The 27875-nt window shown below is 43.7% G+C and overlaps 1 protein-coding gene across 2 annotated transcripts in view; it reads right to left on the reverse strand.

Moving 5' to 3' along the window:
* Positions 1 to 26042, reverse strand: part of CHD7 (chromodomain helicase DNA binding protein 7) — a 201078-nt gene extending 175036 nt beyond the window's left edge. Inside the window, exon 1 of one of the 2 annotated variants that reach the window (XM_056129786.1) lies at positions 25999 to 26042. The gene's annotated coding sequence lies outside the window, so the exon portion shown is untranslated. Of the gene's footprint in view, positions 1 to 25545; positions 25800 to 25998 lie in introns of those variants that run through there. The other variant, XM_056129868.1, reaches the window with a different exon arrangement.
* Between the last annotated feature and the right edge of the window lie 1833 nt (positions 26043 to 27875).

Here is a 27875-nt window from a genome sequence, read left to right on the forward strand (position 1 = left end):
TCATATCTCCCTTGAAACCCACACTAGCCAGGTGAAAGGGTAACTGACAGACTCACTATGGAATCCATTAGCTTCCAAAAGCAGAATCAAATTCCTTGCTGCTTTCATATCCTATTGATCAGCAACTGAAAAGTTTTGGTAGGGAAAGTACAGGTATAAGAGATTTTACACTCACAGTGAAGGGAGCAGAGAGACAGTACAGGGGTTAAAGTGCATGCTTCTACTTTGCTCATCCCAGTTCCATCCGCAGTATGGCATGTTGGCCCCCAAGCACCTCCAGAGCTCATTTCCTGAGCACAGAGCCAGGAATAGCCCCTAAACACTAATTGACAGGTCTGGCCCAAACCTGCCCCCTGCAGAAAAAAAGTTTAAAATTAAAACGATTCTCTCCACCTCTTCCCAGCCTGGTCACCTGTCACTGGAGGATGTTAATATAAAGTTTCTTCAGTTAGGGGACTAGATTCTGTTCTACGAAGTTAAACTGGGCAGTTAAGCGGAAGAGTAATCCCAAACAGTCTCACCAAGAGGTGAGGCATGATACAATCGTACTAACCAATCAGGAGCAATACCTGCTCTTTAAAAAAATAACAAAAAATAACGCATGAAATAAGAAACTCCTGTATTTTCTAGATTATATACCCATCACACATGAAAATTTAGCATTAAATCACAGAAGACAAACTAGCATTTACTAAGTGCTCAATATGAAGAACGCACTGGCACTGTGCTAGGGCATCTCAACACACACACACACACACACACACACACACACACACAGAGTAACTCAAACCATCAGGTCTTGTCTCACAACATTGATACATAAAGAAAGCTGAAATCAAAGCAAATCACAAAATTCTAGACTAGTGAGTGAAGGAGTTGATTTCTTTTTCCACCCTCTTCTCCCTCCATGCCCCCCCCCAAAAAAAAACAGCACTCCATAGGAGAAGCACAAATCTTCCAATCAACTCTGCAGAGCTACATACCAGGGGTTGACGGATTTTCACAGAAGCAGAAAGAAACCCTACAGCAAGACAGACATCCTATGGAGAGAAATCAAACAAGATGGAAAGTCTACTAAAATCTACAGGAAGGTAAACATAACTCACAAGTTCTAAGCCAGAGACTTTTTGACATAAACCAAATACCTCTGAAACCTTTCGAGATTTTTTTTCTCATTCAAATCCATGTTTCCAATTAAAATTTGCTCTTTAAAAAAAATTAAGGGGGGGAGCCATGAGAGATGGGGGACACTGAACAGTGCTCAGAGATTACTCTTGGCTTTGTGCAGATGGTTGATAAGTAGTGCCTGGGAGGGGCTGGAGCGATAGCACAGGGGGTAGGGTGTCTGCTTGCACAAGGCCAACCCAGGTTCGATTCCCAGCATCCCATATGGTCCCCTGAGCACTGCCAGGTATAATTTCTGAGTGCATGAGGTAGGAGTAACCCCTGTGTATCATCAGGTGTGACCCAAAAATCAAAACAAAAAGGGGTGCCTGGGAGCAGTACCCAGGCTAGCTGCAAGTAAATCAAGCACCGTAAGCCCAGTTCTATCTTTCTGACACCTAAAAATTATTTTTTAAAAACACCTTCATAGGACCAGAAAGAACAGGGGCAAAATACTTGCCAGCAGCTGGAATAGCTACTATCCCTTGACAACACATATGGTTCCCGAGCACTGCCAGGAATGATCCCTAAGCAGAGAGTCAGGAGTATGACCTGAGCACCACCAGGTATACAAAAAAAACTAACTAGAAATCACCTAATTTAAAAGATGTTTGAAAAAGGGAATGCCCTGCCACAGAGGCAGGGTGGGATGGGGGGGATGGGTGTGGGAGGGATACTGTGATCCATGGTGGTGGAAAATGGGCACTGGTGGAGGGATGGGTACTTGATCATTGTATAATCGAAACCCAAGCACAAAAATTTGTAAATCTACAACTGTACCTCATGGTATTTCACTAATAAAAAATTTAAAAATAAATAAATAAATAAAAAGATGTTCAAGAGAATCAGACTGAGAAACACTTCTACTACAACATATAGACAGCTACACAGAAGAACAGCAATAGGATGGCTCGTTCTTAATAATAGGTAGAAGAAGCACCCCTTCCATTGTAATTGGTAAATCACATCAACTCCTAAACAAATGTCCATGTAAAACCACACAGAAAAATGGAAGAGGGACAATAATTGACTTTGACTTTAAGAGACTTCAATTTATTTAAGAAAATTAAAGAAACATTCCTCCTTCTTCTCGCGTCAGATATTTCTTTAGATATTCTCGGAGGCACTAAGAATACAAGACCTTCTACAAATTAATAAATCTGTAAGATGGAAAGACTGGCTCTTTAAGCTGTGGTCTTTTCCATCGCGATTACCTTTTATGGGGTACTTCACGGAGAAACATTTACACTTGCTGTCTTACATCCACAATAGTTATAATTAAACCATTGCTGCTGCCACTAAAGATGCATTAATTGTGATTTTGAAACTTTATCTTGCAAAGAACAATAAAAATTTATGTACAGGGTGCTGATTTGGTGAGATTGCCACTATGTATCTGTTTCCTACCACATAAGTAGGATATTCTGTAACATCATAAGTTCTATCTGCATGCAAATGTCTGCTCACTTTCCATCAGAATAATTATTCTCCAGCTGAAACATACATAATTTACAAACCTCACTCTCAGATTCTCAGCTCAAAACCCTAACAGATTGTTCTAATCCATGACGCCAGCCCGCCATTTCTGCTAAGTATTGCCTTCTGAGGCAATGACAAGACTTTTGGAAACTGCAATGATGAAGGTCCTTCATCCTTAACATCCCTGTTGTTAACTGGCTAAGAATGATGAGCCAGGCACAGGACTCTCTTCAGCAACTGAGCCTGGAGAATTTAAGTAGCTTTCCCAAGATCACATAGTTCAGGGAGGAGTTTAAATTGGAACCAGGTTCTAACTCCAGAACCCCAGGCTAACAGCTAGCTTATACTGCCTCCAATGGTTACCATCAGCAGATCTGAAGTATAAAAGTTTTATGCTGATAAACCATTTGCCAGGTTCAAATGGCTACCTAAGAAAGCACCAAAGTCAGCAAATTTTTTTTTTTTTCAGTTTCTGTAACTAGTCAGTTGCAAGATGTGGCATCATCTCATCACGTCAGTCAAACACAGTAATCTAATTCTGCAGTACTAATTCCTTTGGGTTTAATGTTGTCTTTATCTAATTTTGAGATAAATTCATGGAAACTTGGTTTGCACAGGTCAGTATGCAGTCCCCGTCCAGCAAGTATCAACTGGCGAGTCCATAAACTATTAGCATATTCCTACTCAGAATTGTTAAAATTACTGTAAAATGGTTAAGTTTCTAGAAATGTCCTAGACACTGTTTCTGAAGGTGAAAGCTATTGATGTGGTTGGAAAGTGCCTAAGGTGAGTCAACACCATGTACCAATTTATTATTTAGTTTTATTCCTGATGATCTTTTTTAATGCGGCTGTTTTGGAATATAAAACATTTCCACTAGAAATAATGTCTAGCTATAAAACAAAAACCAAAAATTCTACAAGGAGAAAAACACATTTCCTCTAATCCATTATGCAGCAGAAAGAGAAGAATATGAGTGATGATCCTAGAAGTCAATGGTGCATGAGGTTGAAGAGGAGATGAAAGTTAATTCAACTATAAACTCCTTAAAATTTCACCCTATTTCTTATTATAATTGTCAGTGCCCTCCTCCACCCATCTCACAGAAGAAAGGCAACCCTTGGGAAGGCAACAGAGGGAGCTGGGAGTAACCGCATAGCAATGAAAAAGACACAAGGTTTGCTATAGGAGAACAGGCTAGTCAGGATTTCTTTCCCTTCCCCTTAAAAAAAAAAAAATTTAGGTCCCCATCATGTTACATTCAAAACGGTTTCTACACAGAGTTATAACCTAAATCCACAATGTCATGCTTAGCCATTCCTTATTTAACCACATGACGGGGAAATCCAGGAAATCCTGACCAAGATAGTACTAGCAAAACGTTCTATGGTGGTTGCCACAATCATACTTTCAATCTTTTCTTTTAAAGGTGTTAATAGCTAATTGCTCTCAAGTTGCATAATGCGCACTCTGATGCCAAAAAAGGCGTTATCTACCATCTTTACTTGAAACCTCCACAGTCATATTAATAGACGTCAAGACACTCAAATCTTTACACCTCTCACTTTCAAATTCTCTTTACAAAGAAACAACACAGGCCATCACAACATCAGTAACTAATCATATTAATGAATTATTGGTATGTGCCAGGTAGGGTGTAAGGTACTATTATTCCTATTTGATTAGTGAAAAAACTGAGGTACAGGTTAATTCACTTGCCCGATGTTGCAAAGGTCGAAAGTACTGGAACAAAGCTGTGAACCCAGGTCATCTGACTCCAGAGCCCTCAGCTTTAACCTTTATGGCACTTGCTTTTCGATCTCTAATTATACAATTAATAAACTGCTATCATTCCTATTCTGAATTTTTTCCTTCTGATGGCTGGTGGCACTAAAATATCTGGCATCGACATAATAAATCCACATTCAAGTTTGGAGAAATCTAGCTACCCGATGGTCTCCCAATATCAGCCTTTCCCTATCTGATGTAAAATTCTCGCAAGTGATCCTAAAAAAAAAAAATCAAGAAGATCCTCTCTTGTTCTGTATCACAAAGTAATAAGATTTTAAACTTCTTTCGAACTGGAATCATTCATTTTGTCATTTTGCTACTTTTGCATATGGATAATATGGACACTAGCCTAATTCTCACCCTAGTATCTACTCAAATACTTCTTTATTTGACAAGTCAGGTTTTAATGGTTTTCAGTGCATTTCTTGTTTTACTGTGAATTTTAATATATTTTGGCATCATTCTAGTGGGAAAGTCTTAGTGATACTGTTTTATGATATCCAATGTGTTGACAGCAGTCTAGCAGATTAACACCATAAAAAGTTGCCCACTGTCTGCTTACATTAGGCACAGTAGACAAGGAGTGCCATGCTGAAATACCTGATTCATGACTGGGTACAAATTGTTCTCAATGTGCTGTTTGTTATGTATGGAACAAGGAGTGTCAGAGATGGTACCAGTTGTGTTTAGGGTTACATATGGTTGCGAATTCTTTTTGCTAAATAGTAGAGGTGTACATTCCAATTCCAGGTGATTTTCCTTTTTTTTCCCCAGAAAACAAAACAAAGATTCAAAACTTCATCAGAATGCAAATTAAGGGATTGTTTTTCAAAAGTATCACAGTAGGGGCTGGAGAGATAGCACAGCAGGTAGGGCATTCGCCTTGCAGGCTGCCGACCCAGGTTCGATTCCCAGCATCCCATATGATCCCCTGAGCACCACCAGGAGTAACTCCTGAGTGCAGAACCAGGAGTAACCCCTGTGCACCGCCAGGTATGACCCAAAAAGCAAAAAAAAAAAAAAAATAGTATCACAGTACTTTGTTGACTCTGATTTTTCACAACTCTATCAGAAATAGGGTTTATCTTACAACTGATAACATCGTAGATTTGACTGAGCAGTCATGAAATCTAACTGTATGTTATTTCAGTGGTTTTCAACAACCAGTCTGAAGATCGGTGACAATCTGCAGTTGTGAAAAGGATTAAAAAAAAAAAAAACACTGTTCCAAATCCAAGTAGATTATTTAGAGAAAAATGTGAACAACTTGTCTCTGTTTCTCTTCCTCTTATCGGTCCCCATTAATGAAGATTTAATAATAAAAGGTAGCATGACTTCAAGGAAATCAAAGCTCTGAAGCTATTTTTTCATTAATGCAATACTGTACCCTCCTATGAAGAAAATAGTCTGAAAGTTCCTCCAAGCTTCATGCATTCTGAGTGTGCTAGGAGAAAGACACAATTCAGTGTAAAAGAGAGTTCCAAATGCTAACGTCTTCCTATGAGTTTATATCAACTTTCTCTAAGACACAATAAGCCTTTTAATAACTCAAGCCTCAAAATCCCAAGGGATTTCATTTCTCCCCCACCTACCAAATATCAGAATCATACTCACATATTTATACAATTAAGTGAGATGTACAGAAGCTACTACTACAAATATGTTTGAAACGAGTCAAAAATGTGCAGTTAATATTAAACAAATTTATATCACATATATTGAAAGAATTAAAGACAGTTATTTTCCTTCAATTAAGAAAAGTCAATGGAAGGGAAGTCTTTTAAGTTCAATTAAGCAAACTTTGCAGAACAAAGTTTCTTTGGGAAGTGAGAAGGAAAAACAACAAATACTACCTAGTAGTATGGGGGTGGGGGGGGAAGGAAACCCTAGAAGGTAACAGTTGGGTGCATTTGTCTCAGAAATGTAACTTATTTAGATTTTGCTATAAGATTTCCTTGCCTATAGGACAAAAATACTAAAATTTTTTTAAAAAGTTGAAAAAACACAGTCCTTACCACGAAAGCACCAAATGGCTTCAGGCTGTGACTACTTTTTGTTTGGTTGGTTTTGGACTGGGAGCCCTATTCCTGGTTCTGTGCTCAGGGAACTCCGTGCAGTGCTCAGGGAACACACATGGAGTGCAAGTATCAGAGCCAGATTGGCCATGTGCAAGGCAAAAGTGCTACCTCCCATTCTATCTTCTCTGGGCCCTGTTTTCCTTGATTATTAAAGTACCCTTCATTATGAAAAAATTTTTAAAAGACATTAAAATAGTTAAGATTAAAATTTAAACTACCTGTCATACAAAAATGTAACCTTTATTGGGTACTAACAATACAACAAGAATTGTACGATATTTGATACATTGCTGCATTAATCCAAATAAGCCTGAGAGATAGCACTGCTATCATGCCTATTACAGCTAAAGAAATGTTCATCTTAGTCTTACATAAATTAAATAACTTGCCTGTGTTCACAGAGCTAATTCATCACTTGTCGAAAATCACATAGCTAGTAAGTGGCTGGGCAGACATTCAAACCAGATCTCTGTTTAACTCTAGAATCAAAGCTTTTAACTAAGGGAAACTGGCAATCTCTGAAACTACTCATTTTAAACTGATATACTTTCCAAAGCCTTTTCTTATACTTGTGATTTAATTTGTACAAACAGAGCTATCGTTAACACAGTTTTTTACTCTACTTTTTTAAGCTTTAAATTTTTCAAACACCATGATGCCTGAATAACCTACAATATGAATACAGGTATGGAGAGACAGGACAGTGGACAGAATATTACCTTGCATGTGGACAACCCAGGTTCGGTCCCTGGCATCCTTATGGTCCCCGGAGCACTGCCAAGAGTAATTCCTGAGTGCAGAGTCAGGAGGAACTCCTGAGCATTACCAGATGTGGCACCCAAACCCCTCAAAATGATAAACAAATAAAGTGAAATATGATACAGCAAATTCAATCACTAACAATGTCAGGGGGAAAAAATGTTGTGTCCTCCTATTCAAAAAACCCATCAAGAGACTTGAAGAATGGTAAAAGGCTGAAGCCACATTGCACGTGGGAGCCCCAGGTTCAATTCATAGCACCTCATGATATACCAAGCAGAGCCAAGCATGGACCATAGCATGGCCTACCAAGCACCACGGTGCAATCCCAAGCCACGCACAGGGAATGGCACCAGAGCACCGCTGGTGTAGCCAGAACAAACACCTAAGTCTGAGCTACTTGGATTTTTTAAAAATTTTATTTTAGGCACTGTAGTTTAAGATACTGCTGATAGGACTGCACGCACAAGGCATTCCAGTTCCATACCAATGTCCACTACCCCCTATCCCTGTCCCAGTGTCATCCCCGACTCCCATCACCACCACACCACCATCACTGTCTTCTTCCCAGATTTTTTAAAGATTTTTAACTGGCAAAACAGGGGTGGGAGGCCAAGAACACAGCATATTCAGAGAGCACTTGCCTTGCCTGCACAAGGTACTGGGTTTATCCTCAGCACTGAAGGAGGGAAGAAAGGACAAAGCCCACCCAGAATAGTCTTTCATAAAGGTCCTGATTATACACGTTCACTCATTTCTCTTCAAAATGGTGGACTATAAATAGTATTGAGTATGCAAATCTCACCATATTGTCAATATCAAAAATATCTATTAAAATCTTTGCTGATTCAACAAAGAGAAGGTAGCACCTCATTTTAATTTGCATTTCTTTCATCACTCCATAATTTGGAAAAGTTTATGGTTACTGGCAATGAGATTTTCTTTCTTTTCTACACATTAACAATCTACGCCCTTTATTGTTTGTCTTTATTACAACTGCTACTATGCTGTATCTTCTCAGAGACCACACTGATGCATCTTTCTTAGAGATCCAGCGACATGTTGCAGTCATCAGACCTACAGATATAAGGCAGCACTTCCAAATGACAGAACATAAAAGCACAAGAAAGCTGAGCTTCCCAATAAGCTGGAAAGCTTCAAATTGTAGCAACTGTATTTGTAATACTCCTAGTCAAATGATCATTAAACTGTTTAGTCTGAAAAAGGTAGTCTACAGAATTTTGCCCAAATTTTCTGTATCCCACGTTACAAGTACAATCAGGCAAATTCAAAGGATGTGAAAATAGCTCTAAACTATTTTGAAGATCCTGATTTTAATTTTAATACAAAAAATTTGGGAACTTCAGGATTTGTTGGGTAATTAAAATTAGCTTAATACTTGCCTTTTCTTGCTTGACCCTATCCTCCTTGAATGTTTTCTATTTTTAGACCTAATCTAAATTCAAAATATCAAGTCTGAGCTCTCTTTCCATTGAAGCTGGCCTCAGCTCCACAGAATGAGTGGCTTACTCATCCCCCAACCCCCCTGAACCCTCCATGTCTCCCTCTTTCTTTAATTCCCCTGACATATTCAGAGCTCCACCACCTGCTGGTTGGGCCATTTCAACAGCCTCTGACTTTTTGCCTCTAGTGCCTCTTCAACTGCAATCCATCACATGTTGCCAAACTAACCTTTCAACTCCATTTCTATCACATTATTTAAGTTAGGATCCCACTCTGCCTGAACTTCCAGCTACACCACACGCCATCCTCTCCCAGTCTCCTGGCCTTCTTCTCCCCAGCTCGGATCTCCCCGGGCTGTCTCTGACCTGCTGGCGGAGAGGAGAATATGGCAGGAGTTGGCAGTGTCTGTGTCCTTCTCTCCCTGAGAGTGCCAGGAATAAAGGTCCCTTATCCCAGCCCCCGCAGGTTACTGTGAATTGCCATCTGCTTCTCACTGGGAGCCTTGCCTCAAGGTATCTCCATAATTTTGTTCACGGTATTTCTCAGCTTCTGCAATTACTCAAAAGAAAAAGCAAAGCATTCTTCCTGATTTTTTTTTCCTCTACCATGAAGTCATTCTCTGGTTGCTCTGAGTTGAACATTCCCAAACATTAAAGCCATACCCAAAATTTGGCAAGAATATTCTACAGAGCCAGAGAGACAGAAGGGCAGGTATGCTGCATGCCTTGCACACAGCCGACACAGGTTTGATCCCCAGCCCCACACAGTCCCTAGAAGACTGCCAGGTGGTCCTGAACACAGCCAGGAGTAAGGCCTGAGCACTGCCAGCTGTGGCCCATAAACCCACTCCCCCCCCCCCAAAAAAAAAAGTGGAAGGTGAGAAGGACTACTCTAAATAGTTTCTTGTTACTGAATGTAGGAGGTCATGAAAATTTGGCAATCAAAAATTAACTCAAAGCCAAACACCTAATGACCCGGAGATGTTTCTGCAGTGCTTGCCAGTGTTTTATTTCCTGGGTGGAAAATTTAAGAAGCCTTGTTCTAAAGCAAGTCTCAATGAAATGCAGATGTGAAAAAAAGTTGAACATGACATTCGTAAACATATGCACATTCATAATTCTTATCTTTCAAAGGTGTCTCAAATGATAACACCTTTCACCAGATACATCCATATCTCCCAAAAACAAAATGATCTTATGATAAGACTCACACAGAAACTGTCATTTAACCCTTTATCTAAACACACCATTGACTTTTCATCTGAAGGTACTCATCATGCCTTTGCATTCATTAAAGTCCACTCTAGAACTGACTTGGCTCTGGCCCTTGATGCCATATTCACTCTAGCATGAACTAGGGCATGGAGGAGGAGTTTCCTGAATCCCCACTCCCTGAAGCCTGCTGCACTACAGTAGCCTCCCAGGCCAAGTACTCTAAACTAGTATCCAGGGGCTGGAGCAATAGCACAGAGGTTAGATGTTTGCCTTGCATGTGGTCAACCCGGGTTTGATTCCCAGCATCCCATTTGCATGTTTGGTCCCCTGAGCACCATCTGGAGTAATTCCTGAGTGCAGAGCCAGGAGTAACCCCTGCATCTCCGGGTGTGACCCAAAAACCTACACTAGTATCCAAGTGCCTCGATGCTAACAGTGTCTCGTCCAGTCCTTCACACGCGCACACTTGAGCAAATGCTTCTCTCTACCAAAGGCTTTTCCACTGTTAGCCTGTTTACATCCCCTCAAAACAAGATTAAAATACAACATGAACATTCCTGTGTTTACTACAAAAGCTGGGTTAACATCCCAGGACTCTTCAGCACTTAATCATAACAATGCTCTACCACAGAAAATGCATTCCTACTGGATGCCAGGGTTTGAGGAGGCTGAATTCACCTTCACCTCTTCCTCCTCACCTGCATTCAGAACTGAGAGAGTCCAGTGGAGTGGCAGCCCGGCCCCTGAGGAGATGAGAGGGGAACAGGCCTCACACACAGGTGCCTAGGCCCAGCAGCACTGAGTGTCCCTGTGATGGCCGCCCCACAAGGTGCAGAGATGGAGGTGGAGGTGCAGGCACAGCTCCCTCTCGGTAAGCAGCCAGTCCGGAGAGCAGAGAGACAGTTGCCCAGGCACTGAAGGAAGAGGCAGAAAAGCAGGAAGGGGGACACTGAGGCTCCCCCAGACAGCACTACCACCCTGTTCTCCTTCAGCACAACCAGCCATGACAGGAAAGAACTTGCAGGCCAAGGACTGCATTCTGATCACCAAAAGGGTGCATGGGAACTGACAGTGCAGTGGAAGGAACAAAGCTGCTAAGACACAGGCCCTAGCACCCATGGAAGAAGGGCCACTGGCCACACCAGGTCAACCAGCCGGCGCCAGGGAAGCCAGGAACGAACAAACGGCTGGAGGTGTGTGCAAGCCTAGAATGTCTGGCTTCTGTTATGCTCTGGCAGCAAAGAGGCAGTTGAGGGGGAAATGGGGGTGGACGTTAAGGGTAAAAGTTTTTTTTTGGGGGGGGGAGACTGTAAATAAAAACACAGATTTATAAAGCAATCCCACGGCACCAAGGCCAGGAACAGGCTCCACAGCTGGCCTGAGTTGGAACTTTGCAAGCTGGAGTCCATGGTTTCATTCCCAGTACTGCACAGTCCTCTGAACGTTGCCCAGTGCAACCAAGCTGGGAGTAGCCCCATAAAAAAAAAAAGGAAAGAACTGGGGGTGAGGCATTGGCCGGGGGGGTGGGAAGGGGGCATAAACAGGAAGGTCCAAGACCCTTCACGGTGTCACTGCATTATGTCCAGGGAGACTGGTGTCAAGAGGATGGGGCGGTCAATGAGGAACCAGAAAAGCAAAAGCAAGGCTGAGAAGAGCTACATGTACGTGTTTCCCTGACCTGCTCCACCAGCAACCCATTTCTCACCTAGAACTTACTAACAAGTTCTCAAACATGGCACTGACCCACTCATCAAATTGCCTTTGACATGTCTTTTCAAATGTGTGACATGTTTTTGGAAACAACACTGGTTTGATAGGTTGCCTCAAAAAAGTTACTGATGTGTATTACATCTGTTTGCCTTTCGTGTATTTACCACGTAAACTAGAACTATATGTGAAACAAGATTTTCATTATCCTGTGTCAAAAACGAAAACTAAATACAAAACATGCTATCTTCTATTCCTTTTGCTCCACCTTTAAAAGAGGGTAATGTGTTTAAACTCTAGGCCATCTGTTCATGCTCAACTTTTATATTAATTACAGCTATATTTCACGTATTTAAGAAAGAATATAACATTATTTGCAACACTAAAAAAATACTACTGGGGGTTGTGGGTGGGGAACACATAGTACAGCAAATAAGGAGCACCCAGCAGATGCAGTTTCAATACCCAGCACTATTTTGGTGCAAGCCCAACCGGTAGTATGCTCTAAACCAGCACCATAAAATTTACTATGATTTACAGCCAAAATTTACTATACGGATATATGAGTTACCAGCTTTCTAAACTGGTTATTTCTTTCTACTGTATTTTGTTCACTGTGCAACCAACACATTGGTGTAACCTGTAGGCTTTTTAAACTCTAGGGCAGAACCAAAGCACCTCGATAAAAATTCCAATTCTAGAGGCTGGAAAGATGGTACAGCAGGTAGGGTATTTGTCTTGCATGTATCTGACCAAGGTTCGATTCCCAGCAACTGTTATAGTACCCTGAGTCTACCAGAAGTGATCCCTGAGCAGAGCCAGGAGTAAGCCCTGAGCAACAGCCCAAAAACAAAAACCAAAAAAAAAAAAAAAAAAAAAAAAATCCAATTCTACGTGGCCCACAGAGATTTTAATTTACTAAAACTTGTGTGGGATTGAGGAATCTGTCTTTTAAGAGACATCCCAAGTGATCATGCTATTCAAAGGTCCAATATAAATACCTATTTTATTAGTCAGCCTAATTTTACCAGGTGAACTTTTAAAATAATATCTGAGCCTCAAAATGACCTAAACTGACCCAATTTATAGGTTCCTTAAAGAAAAGGTAACAATGGAAAATACAAAAGCAAGGGGGCTGGAGAGAGTACAGCAGGTAGGACACTTGCCTTGCATTCAGCCAACCCAATTTTGATCTACGGCATTCCATGTGGTCCCACAAACCCCAGCAGGAGCAATTCCTGAGGGCAGAGCCCGGAGTAATCCCTGAGTACTGCCAGGTGTGCCCCAAGACAAAAAAGAAAGAAGAAAATATACACAAACATATAAGTTTGTATAACAATGTAATTCCTTAAATCACAAGATCCATTTTCTGTCTCAAGTCCCATCATTTCTAGGTGAAGCAAATCAAGAAGTCATTTACCAAATCAATATCCAGTCCAAGCAGCGGGGTTGGGTTTTTTTTTTTTTTGGGGGGGGGGGGGGGGTTGAGGATTCTTTTGAAGGAGGTAAAGGTAGCAAAGATTCATTTTGTAGGTTTTCCAAGTAGAATGATGTTCCCATTATTGTGGCCGTGACCCATTCGGATAATGCCAATGACATGATTATTTCCCTAAATCTAAGGAATTAGAGCTGCAGAACAGGACAGTCAGTTCTCCACGTCAGCCATTCGGCTGGTCAAAGTCTGGGCTTCCGAGCAGCTCGTGGGCTGGTGCCTTTTGCTCACACCAGGTCAGTGCACATCACTGGGGTGCACATTTTCAAGCCACAGCACAGCATCATCAGTTGCTGAATCACCAGTCAGCAATTCAGGTTCCACTTGTGAGGAATTACCTCACAGTACTATTGCATTGTGTTCCTGTGAAGGTAATTGACCTCCCAGAGTCGAATTTTCCCTCTCCTGTTTGTTGAGCAGCTAAATGCAAATGGCTCTCACTCAGGAGCAAAGTTCCTTATACAGTTAAAATTTTGTCTCAAAGACCAATCTGAAATATGTTGGTTTTTAATTAAAGGGGGAATAGGCAGCTCAAAACTTAAAATTTTAAGTGCAGAAAACAAGAGCAGAACTTGGTCAGGAGAAATAGCACAGAGGTTAAGGTATCTGCTGATATGTGGCTGACCCCAACTTGGTTCCTGAGACCCCCAAACCCACAAGCATCACCCATAAAGAAGAACCCATAAACACACAGTCTGGAGTAGCCCTCAAGCATTCCCAGGTGTGGCCCACTCTTTACCCCCTAAATAGCAACTTAAACTTTTTGTATTCAAGCTAATCGATGACAAAAAAAGGCCTACATATCTTTTTCTTTAATACATAGAAAATACAGGTCTTTTTCTTTAGCTGTATATAAGAAATATACTAACATATCACCACAGAAGGTTCTATGCGGCAAAACAAAACAAGAATTAGCACTTGGATTTTATCAGCTTTTGTTACATTCAAATAATATTTGAGATTTATACACTTGAATTTCAGACTTATTCATGAAGTTCATGATCTGATGTCAGTGTGTTAGCAGAAGTTGTGTGTGTGTGTGTGTGTGTGTGTGTGTGCGATGTGTGTGTGTTTTATGGAAGCTGCATATTCACCCAGATTCAGTAACTGACAATGTTGTGCTGTGGCTTGAAAATGTGAACAAGTGCTATGACTAAGAGCTTCTTTCTGGACATCTCAAGTTTTGCACAGTGAGAAAAAAAAGATGCTAAGCAAACAACACTTTGGATAACCACTACCAAGGAACCTTAAGTAGAGACAATTCTGTAGCAAACTTAATACTTGAATGTTGGCTATGCCTCGGATTCATAAATAAAAACAGGTGAACGCTCATAATTCTTGCAATAAAATGACTTTTAGAATGAAAGTATTTGCAATTACCAAGAGATAACATCTGAGTAAAAGAAGCCTCGCTGACTATAATTCATAAATAGACATCTTTCCCTCAAAATTCTAAGAGCCAAGTCTTCAAAAGAACTGGTGTGTAAGAAATTGATAGAAGATACTCACAACCTTCTATGGCCTAAGTTATATTTATGAGACCATCCAAAGGAATTTCAGCTGAGAAGTTAACCTAGAAGCTATCAAAAAAAGCCTGTCCTAATTTGAATACAAACTCCACCAAAATAGCTGTTGACGGTGGACAATTTTATTAAATAGTCTCTAAAACCTCATTTTCTCACATGAAAAATGGGCAACTGTTTCTGCCTTAAGCATTTTGATAAATTCTACTCAGGATTTAGTGGAAACAGTTTATATGAATAAACAGTTTAGCAAAATATTAAACAAGTTCTTAAAGCTACTGTATTTAAGAAACTTCTGGTTTTGATACAATTTTTCACTATCAGTAAAAAAGATTTAACAGTATGAGGAACTCCTATATGCCCACGTTTACTAACTGTTTATGCTTTGTTACATTTTTATTCTGTCCTCAAAGTTATTTTTAGGTAAAAATATGCTACATAGTAAGATGAAAGGTGTCTATGTTTCATCTCTTCTTGTTTTCCTGCTGGTCTGGGTAACAGTAGAATTCCAAGGAAGCCACCTGAGTCTTACACTTCCTAAGCAAGAGAACATTCTCACTTCTATCTCAGACCCCAGATAATCTCATTTTAGATCCCTTCTTGCTCTCCCTTCAACAATAACAATTTTGAAGAAAAGAACTGAATCATATGCTCAGAGAATTTGAGGACACAGGGTTACAAGTTTTGAGGACACCCTGCAATGTTTTGTAGTGCTCTGTTTTGAAAAGAAAAGTTCTAACATAGCAGAATTAACAATGAAATATGACAGTCAGCCCAGTGATCACAGGGGTAACATGCATCATGTTTTGAGAACTGCTGACTTGGGGAAAGGAAGGAATAATCAAGGTAGAAAGTGGTATCTTTCTAGCTAGGAAGAAAGAACTGCTCCCTCAAGTTTGTCCTTCTTGGTACCCAGGATGTCTAAATAACTTCCGTGTAACCAACAGGACTGTGTAAATAATATCCAGTTACAATTTGGATGTCTACTCCCAAGGAAAAGTGAAAATTGAGAAGCCAATCACTGTTATTTTTTAGTCATAATTTAGGATGAATGGACTTTATAAATTAAAAATAAAATCAAGATACAAGGTTTAAGAAGTTCAATTACTACAAGTGAGGTAACAGTTCAATTTAGTTACATACATCACATGCTGTATGCTTAAGTGCTTTGTATTAAGTGCTTTAAGGTAAATTATTTCACTTAACCCTCCACCACAGTCCTGAGCAGTTGGTGATATTATTATTTCCACTTTTATGATTCATTCCCTGAGCTGTCTAATGTCAGGATTCAGGTTTTCAGTTATCACCGAATAAACCTCCACTAGAATAACCATTTTTCTCCTCCATATGGAAGAAAGCATCAAGGGAGAAAGTGGGGAAAAGTCATTTTGGGTACCAATATGACCCAACATATAGACCCACGAACACAGTAATGAATAGAAATATCATGAGCTGGGAAGGCAGAGCAAGTGGGTATGATACAGGATTATAGAGTGTAGCTAGTATTTCTAATGAAACCTTCACTATTCAAACATCAATGATACAAGCATAAGAGCTGAACTGGAGGACAGAGGTTAGTAAATCTAGATTCAAATCCCTCCTTTCACAAGTGGATGAAGTAAAATATGAATTCATTTGCATAGTTCTGGGAAAATTCGATCTCATTTGTACAGCTCTGACTCTGTGTCTCATGTGTAAAATGGGGGGAATAGTTATACATATTTTTTAAAGATATTCTGATTTAAGTAAATGAAAATATCTATATCACTACTTAGTATAATGCCCAACAATCTGAAAATGTTTAATAAAATTTAAGGCTTATGGCCATTACCATTACTAATATTCTTTTTTTTTAATTGAACCATCGTGAGGTACAGTTACAGAGCTTTCATGTTTGAGTTTCAGTCATACAATTATCAAACACCCATTCTTTCACCAGTGCACACTCTCTCCACCAATGTCCCCAGTATTGCTACCCCCACCTTCTTACCCCTCCCCCTGCTTCTAAGGCAGACAATTTCCCTCATACTCTCTCTCTACTTTTGGGCATTATGGTTTGCAATACAGATACTGAGAGGCCATCACGTTTGGTCCTTTATCTACTTTCAGCACACATCTCCCGATATTCTTAACAGTTGTCTCACTTCTGCACTATTCAACTGGAACACACACACGCTTGACTTTCCTGTGCTAGTGCTCTGTTGTATCCACACAATGCCAGAGCTCTGACCCAGAGTCTTACACATGCTAGGCTTATGCTCACCATCTGAGCTATAGCCCTGGCTCCAGCACTGTTTTCTTAATCAAAATTTCTAAATTCTCGAGATGAGTATGCATGATCTTTCTAAGATCAATACACCTGCAACTGGCCAGAGCAATGTTTCAAGCACAAACAAGGTCAAGTATGTAAGAATAAAGATGCTGCAATAGTTTTTAAGTTCACCTTGATAGGCTTAACAGCTTCAAAATGTCATTAGTTCCATCTAGAAGTCATTTCTGGACCCATGCACTCCTAAATACACCACCAACTAAGGCATATTTTTTACTGTAACACCTGTGCACACACTGTTTTATTCACTCAGTGCAAATGCAGGCACTGCCTGGGAAACCAAAGACATGCTTGTAATTCTATATAAGAAATGTCTCACTCTACTTAGAATCAAGTTAAAGATGGTTGTTTTGGGGGGCTGAAGACATAGTACAGCAGGGCAGGGCACTTGTCTTGCATGCAGTTGACCTGGGTTCAATTGCCAGCTTTGTCCCCATGCCTAGCTTTATTTGTAGCTGTGATCGATGTGGTAGCAGATTGGATTTTTTCACCTTGTAGCACATCGATATGGAAGTTAGGCAAAGGCCACTAAGCAAGGGATGTATGAAACCTGCTCACTATACCAGGTGGTCCTAAACATGGTTCCCTGAGCATCACCAAAGGACATGTACCAAAGACAAAATAAAAAGATGTCTGTTTTCCAGGTGTGCTAAAGTAATACATTTTGTAATTATCTGTTGGTTGAAATTTTGTTGGTTTTTGGTTTGGGGTCACACTCAACAGTCTTCAGGGGTCCATATGTGGTGCCTTGCCCACCTCTTTATGTTTTAAGTATCAACAAAACAAAATGTTTATAGTTTCCTTAAGGCAATAAAAAAAAAAAAAAAGAAAATGGATTCTAAAAGGTTACCAACTTGGGGCTGGAGTGATAGCACAGCGGGTAGGGCTTTTGCCTTGCACGCGGCTGACCCAGATTTGATTCCCAGCATCCCATATGGTCCCCTGAGCACCACCAGGGATAATTCCTGAGTGCAGAGACAGGAGTGACCCCTGTGCATCGCCGGATGTAACCCAAAAAGCAAAATAAATAAATAACAAATAATAAAATAAAAGGTTACCAACTTGTCACAGAACAAGGGTGGTAATTAAGTACTGAGGTATCACATACCTTTATCAGATATACTACAAATAGTGTCAAAATCTGTTTAAGTGGAGTATACCAGGAAAGGATGTTGACATATAAGAAAACTGCAGAGCCCTAATCCTCATGCCTTTCCCTTATACAAAGATCTGGTGTAAGGAGTAGGTCTCATGCATCCCCTGCTTAGTGGCTTTGCCTAACTCCCATATCGGTAAGCTACAAGGTGGGAATATCCAATCTGCTACCACATGGCCACAGATACAAATAAAGCTAGGGATGGGGACAGAGGTGGGCCCCAAATAAACATCCTCTTTATTCTTCCACTAAAACCCACATCACAAGGAACTACAAGCAGCTTTCCATTTATTGTCTATACCTCTGAGAAGACAATTATTTCCTAAACCATAATACACCTTTGATTGGCCCAAACAAGAGAATATTTTTAAAGTCTTTTGAAAAGTGTTTAACTAGCAAGATGGTTAGATTATCAGAAGTAAATTTCCAGAGTAGCTGGTACAAGTCCACCTGAAGCTGAAGCCCAGCACAAACTTTACTTCACCACCATCCAGGAAACATTAGTATTACCATAGTGTCAACTTAAGCCAAATAATAACTCAAAACCATGAGGGGGAAGAGCAGAATCTACAGATGAAGCATGCCCTTACAATCAGCGTACAGCCCTAATTTGGCCTGCAGAGCCACACCCTGCCTACTAGAAGGTGACAGGAAGGACCCATGTAGATTTGACAAAGTCATCATGCCAGAAGGCTATGTGAAAAACACCAATAAAAGTATCTTTGAAACAGATCTCGAATCAAAGAAAATGAGGATATCTTGATGCATAGTACAATCAGTCTGATCTATCACAACTATGGGTTAGCAATGCAATATAAACTGGCAAAAACAATATGATGCACAATTTCCTCCCAAAAAAGCATTGCTCCGTCTTATTTATGTCAACAACATAGACGTTTTCCTCAATTTATCAGTTAGCATCTCTCATTTGCACCAATTGTGCAATGCGACCTACTTTTCATAACTGAACAGTGACTTTCATATATTTTTATATCTAAATCGTATACACACACTCCACTAAAAACAGATAAGTTTTCTGATTGATGGCATCCTTCTTCTTAAATTTTAATTAAGACTTTTTTTTCTACCACACCCATGTAATGGCTGCAACCAGCTCCTAACATAAAAGATCTCTTCCACTGAGAACACATTGGGACCCAACAGCTAGCAGCCAGAACCCGGGGACCTTGGTCTCACATAACTTGCAATAGAAAACCGCTTACAGAACTTGGAGGTAAAGTCTGCTTACCAAAGGGTTTTATTCTATGATGACTAAACCCATACAAAGGACCACAACTTAGACAAAACTCAAGCAAAATGCTACACATTGGACAAGAAACATGGTTCCCTTCCTTTTACCATTTCAGTAATCCCACAGAGTAATCCTGGGTAGGCTCACCACAAACATCTTCAAGGAGCTTGGGGGGAAACTCTCCAATTGATTCAGAAACAGTTTATAACGCCAACAGCAATGAAAATAAGACAAAAATGATGGCATGCTGGGGCTGGAGCAATAGCACAGTGGTAGGGCATTTGCCTTGCATTCAGCTGGCCCGGCCAAGCCAGGTTCAATTGGTCCGCCCCTCTCCAAGAACCCAGCAAGCTACCAAGAGTATCTCGCCCACATGGCAAAGCCCGGCAAGCTACCTGTGATGTATTCAATATGCCAAACACGGTAACAACAAGTCTCACATTGGAGACGTTACTGGGCCCGCTCGAGCAAATCGATGAACAACGGGAGGGCAGTGGCAGTGACAGTGATGGCATGCTGGTACTTCAGTAGTACTGCTACAAGAGCTCACAAACTTCCACTCAAATCTGGTCATCAAGTGACTAGGACCCTATCTCAGTGAGTGGCATCACCTGTCAGTTGAGCAGGGAATATTCTAGCAACCTCATTTCCTGATACCTTCTCCCTACGAGTAAATCTTAGGTCCTTAGGTCCTCTTCATTGAACCTCCTAATCTAGTCCAAACCACTGTGATTCTCTCCACTGCTTGATCACCACAATAGCAAACAGGAGCCAGTTCCCACCCTAGTCTTCCCCCTCGGTCGCACCCACCAATTCGATCTTCAAAACACAAGTTTATTCATGTCAAATGATGTTTAATACTCCTTAGTGGCTCTTCATTTTTTTGCTTTTCTAATCCAAAATGGCTCCTGGAAGCCCTGCCCAGGACAGCCTCTGCCTTCCTCCTGAGTTTCATTCAGCTACTCCCCGCCACCTTACAGCATCATTTGAACAGCAGAGCTATATATACCAACTCTTTAAGAAGGAACACCCCACGCAGCTGGTTGAATTCCCAAGTCACTCTCCCTCACCCTGGTACCACTGCTCAATACCCACAGTATTGCATTATTTTGTATGTTGTGTGGACTGCCGTGTCTTCTTATGACATCTCTATACTCCTAACAAATAGCACAGCAGTTTGCAGGTAACAAGTACTGAATAAATGGTTAGAAATAAATGGTGCAAGAAAAGAGATGAGGGGCTGGAGAGATAGGACAGTGGGTAGGGCATTTGCCTGGCATGAGGCTGACCTGGGCTCAATCCCTAGCATCACACATGGTCCCCCAAGCACCACCAGAAAAAATTCTTGACAGCAGAGCCAGGAGTGATCCTTGAGTATCACCAGGTGTGACTCAAAAACAAAACAGAAAAAAAACATATGAAACCAGAAAACTGGTTCTAGTCCACTGTTACTTCCACCAGTCAAGCCAGACACCTGTAATAGAAGGGTAGGTTAGAAAGAGTCACTTAAAAGTATCTTTCATTCCACATGAGCATAAGAAACAAGACGAAAGATCATTCATTCTTTTACCACCAAGTAAGGCTTCTTCATTATTATTGTACATTGTTATTATTTTTTTTAAAGATAGTTTTAGTTTGCAAAGTGAAAACAAAACAGAACTCTGCGAAAGATATCTCGCTGGGGGAAAAAAAACAATCATGTCTGCAGTCACCTGCCATTAGCTAAAAGGTACAGGAATCTAGTTATGGTAATGAATACACGCTTCTAAAATGAAAACAGTAATCAAATCTTGGAATAATTATCTCTGCATTTTTGATGGATAATCATAGTTTTCAAAAACAAAACAAAACAAAAAACCTCCAAACCATTATACAGTAGAGGTAAATAAATTATTGTTGGCTTAAGAACACTTTTGAGAGTTGTATTTAATACGCTGCAGAATTTTTACACTACAAGGTAGCTTGAGCCCAAGCATCTGAGAGCAAGTGACTCTTGCAGGTACCGAGCAGGGACGCACGATGAGGGCCAGGTCCCCCCGCACAAGCACCTCACGAGGCACCAGGAAGCCTACCTTGACCAAGACAGCTTTGAAAGAACTGGTGACCAGCCAAAGGCTGCTCCTCTAATTAATCTCTCCAGGCTTTAGTTTCTTAATCTGTAAAATGAGAAAGACTAGCTCTCTGAGGTCCTCAAAGCTCTAAATAGCCAAAGATTCACTAATGACTGCATGATGAATTTCTATTTGACAACACCATTATGATGTCCTATTTATATTAATTATTCTTATCGCATGGGTGTGGTTCGAAATGTTAATCTATTGATAAAAGTAAAATACAAAAGAGCAGTAGTTGTGTTTTTAATTACCTTCCCAGATTTTAACTGTCACTGTAATCAGCTATGAGCTTCTGCCATAATTGTAACCCAATCTGAGGTTACAATTTGGGTATGATTCCTCATACACAAATTGAAATAGAACATTCTACCTTCATAGTTATGCTGAAAAGCTAAGTGATCATTTACTCCCAGTTTCTTTTATATTTTAACATCATTCATCTTCCTTGAATGCTAAAGGTTTTTAATAATGTTTTTATACCGAAAAAGAAAAATGTATCTCCTAAATAAAAAAGTTCTAGTGGCCTGAGAAACCTGGCAACATAAAATAATACTAAATTTCTAGTGGCACAAGCAGAAGTGTCAGTGGAAGTGAGTCAGATAACTGAGCGACACTGTCCTGACACCCCCAGAACATCGCCTAAATGTTCCTTCTCCACCCTCTAAGTGAGTAGAGCAATATGACCTCTATGCAATTGTTTGGCGTTTACATCTAGAACTCATTTGAACAGTGGAAAGAAATCTCTTTATTACAAAACTGAAGTCTGAACGGCGATTTCTGTAGTCACACACCTTGCTGAGCCCTGACTAAGCATTTTCGTTCTTGTGACTCCTTATTTATAGATGCTCATAAGATAGCCATGGTGTCTGCATTCACACCTGAAAAGCATACATCGGAAATCAGGACAAAAGATGACGACTGCCAAGCAGGGAGACAGCTGAGGGTTGTACAAAAACCTGGGTTTAACCCCCATGCTGCATGGTAACCATGCTGGGGACAGTCCCTGACCACAACCACGGTGACCCGAAATCAAAAAGAAAGGGAAAAAAATTAACAATTGACTTCTGCCTCCAAAGTTAATCCTAAAAGTTAAATATGAGGAACTAGCCCCCTATCCATACTCTTCTCCTTGATGGTGGATTCTGAGGGAAAGCACGACCTTTGATTTGTTTTACACTGAAAGCTTGTCAATGACAGATGAATCCGAAACAACTGAGGGGACGGTGACTATAGAGAACAAACTTTCTTAAGCAGAAGGAACAAAATGCTGTAAGCTTAGGTGAGAAGTAAGCTCTAAACTTGGCACTTTGGTTGTTCTTGTAGGTTATGAAGCACATACATAGAAGCATTCAGTGTCTCATCTTGTAGACAAAAAATGCTCTTACTCTTTGTGTACTGCTTAAAAACTATGTTATTGAATCTTTCATGAAAAAGCTGAGGCATTTCACTGATACTAAATTATAAAGGTACTCCTCATAGCATTCATTTCCACTCAATAAAAGACTGGGGAGAAAAGTTTTGGAAACGGTACTCTTAAGTCAAACTGATTAAAAACTAGAGCAAAAACAGATGGGTCTATAAAGCTATAACATAATGCTACATTACGAGATGCATTATATTAAACTTGACTTCTATCTTTTCAACTTCTACCATTTCTCTGTCCTGTCTTTCACAAAGATGACACAGACAAGACATAGAAAAGAGTATACTTTTCAAAATTCAGTTTTTAAGCACTCGCGTAAACCAATAACTAGAATTTGGAATCCACATAGGACTCTCATTAGTATTTCTTTAATTTTCTGATCCAGAAACTCGTTTGGATCTTGAAAAATCCAACACAGAATTCATCAGCTCCAAATTAATGGTTTACATTGTGGGGAATGAAAGTGCAAAAAGAAACCTTTTTAAATATCAAGAATATAAATAGCAAAATCCACAATTTCCATTTTAGGTCTTGGTGAGGGAATTCACCTGTTACAAGCCTCACAAAAATCCAGTATTTCCCTTTATCGGATTACCAAAAAGGGGAGGATACCACGTTTTTACTGCGAAGCAAAAAGAAGAAAACGGAATTCTTAAAACGTCCTAAAGCCTTTTCCAGTTCCAAATTCTGTTCACTTATCAACTTTTTTCCCACAGTGCAGATTTTTCCAGAGGAATTGAACTTTTCTAGATCAAATCTAGAAGACATAAAATGTCTGCAACTTATTATCACCTAGAAAGGCAAACCGAGTCCTGCTCCATGCCCCAAGTATCTAGCTTTCAGCCTCTTTATTATCATTGTCAATGAATGGGCCCCAGTCAAATGAAAGCTGCCATTTTAGGGTAAAGACTGGAGGGCTTCTGTTGTGCAACAGCGAGACAAAAACAGCCCGCGACAGATGTACTCTGGGGGCTGGGAAACAGATTCAACTTCATAAAATCACCGCCCAAGTTATTTCTCAAATACGAATTATCCAGTCCTTACTTCTGACTACAATCTAAACAGATTTAGAACTGGGAGAAAAATCAGGTTTCCTTGCAGCTAAGGGCAATCACTAAGACTTTTTTTTTTCTTAATGATTATCCTTAGGACAGAGCTGCGAGAAAACAGAAGTGTTTTTCCCCCATCTGATTATTACATGTAGTGAGTAGAGCCCCCCTCCCCCTTACCTTCCTGGAAGAATTGGGGTAAAACAGACTCAACCTCCTTGAAAGGTAATTGCTCACTGCAAAGGCTCAAATTAATATTCCTAAATAATTTTTTAAAAAGCGCCTCCAGAGAACCCTCTAAAATAAATGAAAAAAAAAAGATGTCTTTCCCAGAAATCCAGCCCAGAAGATGGACATATTTAAAGATACGTGATTTAAATCGATGGCGGGGTCCCCTCCAACGGGCAACTAAAAAGTATACTTAGCAAGTGGAGAGCTGGATAGTGTATCTAATTCTAGCAATTCAAAAAGGAAACTCTCCATGTGGGTTGCTACTTTTCTTTTGTCCATTGTCTGTTCCGAAGAGGGGGGAAAAGAGAAAAAAAAAAACTAGTTTAAAAATCCAGGCGTGAACAGTCTTCAGGAAAAAAAAAAGTGACCTCCCGGAAAAAAACGGTCCGACCCCCCGAGCCGGAGCCCGGGCCCCGCGCCGCCCGCTCGACGGGGGCGCTCACAAAGCAGGCGGCCGGCCCGGGAGTGCGGGGTGCGCTCCCACGCCGCGGGGCTCCTCGAGGCACGGCCATCCGGAGAAAGGCGGCTCGCTCCGTAATGATGGCTGCTCGGGGCCGCCGGCTCCTTCCCCGGAGCCTCCGACACCCCCCGCCCCCGCCCGCCCGGGAGCCGCCGGGCTCCCCCCCCCACCCCCCACACATACACACACACACCCCGCTCCGGGCCGCGGCACTCGCCCCGCACCAGACGCGGACGCGGACGCCCCGCACCGCGAGCCCACCGGGCGCCCCCCGCCAGCGCGGCTGCGGAGCACACAAACAACGCGTCCCCCCGCCGCCCTCCTTCCTCTCCCCGCTGACCGCTTGGCCTCCAGCCACCTCGGCCGCTCCCGCTCCCCGAGCGCGGCGGCGCCGTGCGGGGGCACAACACACCCAGGACCACCTCGGGGGGCCCACCCGGTGACCCCTCCCCCCCCGCCGGGCTGCAGGGCGGGGGGGGGAGGCGAGTTGCCTTCGGGGGGTTAAAGTCGCTATTATACAGCCGCCGCCGCCGCCGCCGCCGCCGTGGGCCGGGCCAGCTCGGCAAGGTGGGGTCCCCCCGCGCCGCGCCGCGCCGCGCCACCCCGCCGCTCGCCCCGGCCCGGGGCTTCCTTTCTTCTCCTCGCGCACTTGGGGAGCGCCCCCACCCCCGGGAGGAGCCCCCGGGAAGCCCCCGGCTCCGGGCTCGCAACTCCGCGCCCGCGGCCGCCGCCGCCGCCGCCACGGGGGCCGGGCTCGTGGGACGCCCCCCCCAACCCGAACCCCCGAGCGCCGCGTGTTCACGCCGGGCCCCCCGCCCCACGCGGCGCCCCCCGCGCACTCCGCTCGCCGCCCGACCCACCTCGCCCCGGTGGCGATCCCCGCGCGGGCCGGCGCCGCAGCCGCGCCGGGAGGGAGCGGACGCACTTTTGTTCGCGCCGGTGCGGCCGCCGCGGCTGCCGGCGAGCGCGGCGTGGTCGGTCCGGAGCGGGGGGCGGGGGGCGCGGGAGGCGGGGGGCGCCGCCGCCGTCCCCGCTCAGCCGCCCCGCGCCCGCGCGCCCATCGCCCACTCAAGTGCACCGGAGTTGCAGCCCAACTTTTTTTTTTTTCCTCCTTCCTTTTTTTTTTTTCTTTTTTTTTCCCCCTTTTCCAACGGAGCCGGCAACTCGTGCTCGGGCGCCGGCGGCGGGAGGAGGAAACGCGCTCGCGCTCCCCCGCGCGCAGACACGCTCCCTCCTGTCCCCCCCGACCCCCTCCTCCCCCCCCAACCTCCCCCCCGCCCCAACGCCGGCAGCACAACAAAAAAGCCATTTACATGCGAGGAAGTGACCCTCGGCCGGACCGCGCGCCCCCGCCGCCGCCGCCGCCGCCGGCCCCGAGGACGCAGGCAAAAGTTGGGGCGCCGGGTGGCGCTCGGAGCGAGGGTGCGCCCCCCCCTCCACCACCACCACCACCACCACCGCGGGGCGGCGGCGCTGGAGCCGGCACGGGCGGCGGGCGCTGGCGCTCGGGTGCCGGCCGCGGCCCCCCGCGCCCCCGCGCCCCGCACACGCCCAACTCCGGGCTCCCAACTCCTCGCGCGGCTCCGGCCCGGAGCGATTTCCTGCCGCCGCCGCCGCCGCCGCCGCCGCCCCTCCCGGAGGCGCCCGGCGAACTCTCGCGCTCACCGGCTGGCTGGCTGGTTCGCTCGCTCGCTCGCTCGGGGTCCTCCGCTGCCCGGTGCCGAGGAAGCAAACAAAACGCAGAGCGGGCTCCGGAGTTGGCTCGGCGGCCGCGGCCAAACGGGGGTGCTGGAGGTGGGGAGGGGGGGTGAAGAAGAAGGGGGGTGGGCTTGAATCTACGGGCGCGGAGTTAGCCGGTGGGGGGGGGGCCAAAAGGGTTCTGGCGAGTTTCAGGGTCTCCGGGTCCCCGGCCGCCTCTTGAGCGGCGCTCCTTTGTGTAATTTCACTCGATTCAAGTTTAATCCGATAGTTCCCGAGCACGAGCGCGTCCGCTCTAGCACGGCTCAACCCCCGCGCCGCCGCCGCCGCCGCCACCGCTGCCGCCGCCGCCGCCGCCGCCGCCGCGGCCCCAACACGCCAGCGCCTGCGCGCGCCCGGCCCAGTGCGCGCGCCCGAAGCCGCGAGGCCGCGCGCGCCCGCCGTTCGGCTCCCTCCGCCCCGCGCGCGCCCGCGCCCGCGCGCCGCCACCTGACGTCAGGCGCGCCTGGCATAATTTATGCAAGAATTCGGCCGGGGTGGCGGAGGCCGAGGGAGAGGCCGAGAGAAAGGGGGCGGTGCGGGGCCGCGGGGCCGCGGGCTCGCGGAGGGCGGGCCGGGAGCCACTTCCCGTCCCCGGGCGGGTCTCCCCAGCTCCGCTCCGGCCGGTGCGCGGCTGGAGCGCCCGGGCGCGGGCTGGAGACGGTGCCACGTTTCCCCGCGCGGCACCTTCCCGGAGTTCGGGCGCGCTGGCCCGGGCCAGGAAGCCGCGTCTCCCGGGCGGCCCCCAGTGCTGGCCACAGCCCGAGGTTCCAGCGCGACGCGGGCGAGCGGCGGCCCAAGGGGAGATGGGGGGGAGAGGGGGAGTGGAGATGTCTCTTCTGTAATTATCCTTCCACTTGAAATGATTTTCCCCACATGAAATGACTGGGGATGGACACCTTCCATTTCAAACCCATTCATCCTGCTTCTCCACATTGCTTCTCCTGCCTCCTCGCAGATAGGACAGCCGGTTCCACCACTAAATCAAAAAGTTTTAACTAGATGGCGTTGATTTTGTTGAATTTGTTACCATGCCAAAAGAGAGAGAGAGCGCGCGATGGTTATGAAACAAAGAAATAGGTTGCGTGCTTATTATTATTAAACATGTCAGGGCTGGAATGTTTTAATCATTCTTTGGCCAAAAAATAATAATAAATGCACATTAATACCATCTAGTCTTTAAATACTCACACTGTTTCGCTTCCCGGTGCAAAATGAATTAAAATCTCGAGGCATTTTTCTTTTGCTAGTTTCCCTTTGGTGGCGAGAGCTCTTCAAACGTTTGTCAGGCACTTCTCTCTGCAAAATACTGAACAACTGTAACTTTTCAACCATCGACAATTTGCGTTTTATTAAAGGTTTGGATTTTATATTTCTCCTTAGACCAAGAAAGGCACTTACATCAACGAGGAATTGTCCCTTGATATATACCAAGTAGAGAGGTTTACAATTG

The sequence above is a fragment of the Sorex fumeus genome, unplaced genomic scaffold, assembly GCF_029834395.1.
Source record: "Sorex fumeus unplaced genomic scaffold, SorFum_2.1 ptg000002l, whole genome shotgun sequence".
Taxonomy (NCBI): Eukaryota; Metazoa; Chordata; class Mammalia; order Eulipotyphla; family Soricidae; genus Sorex; species Sorex fumeus.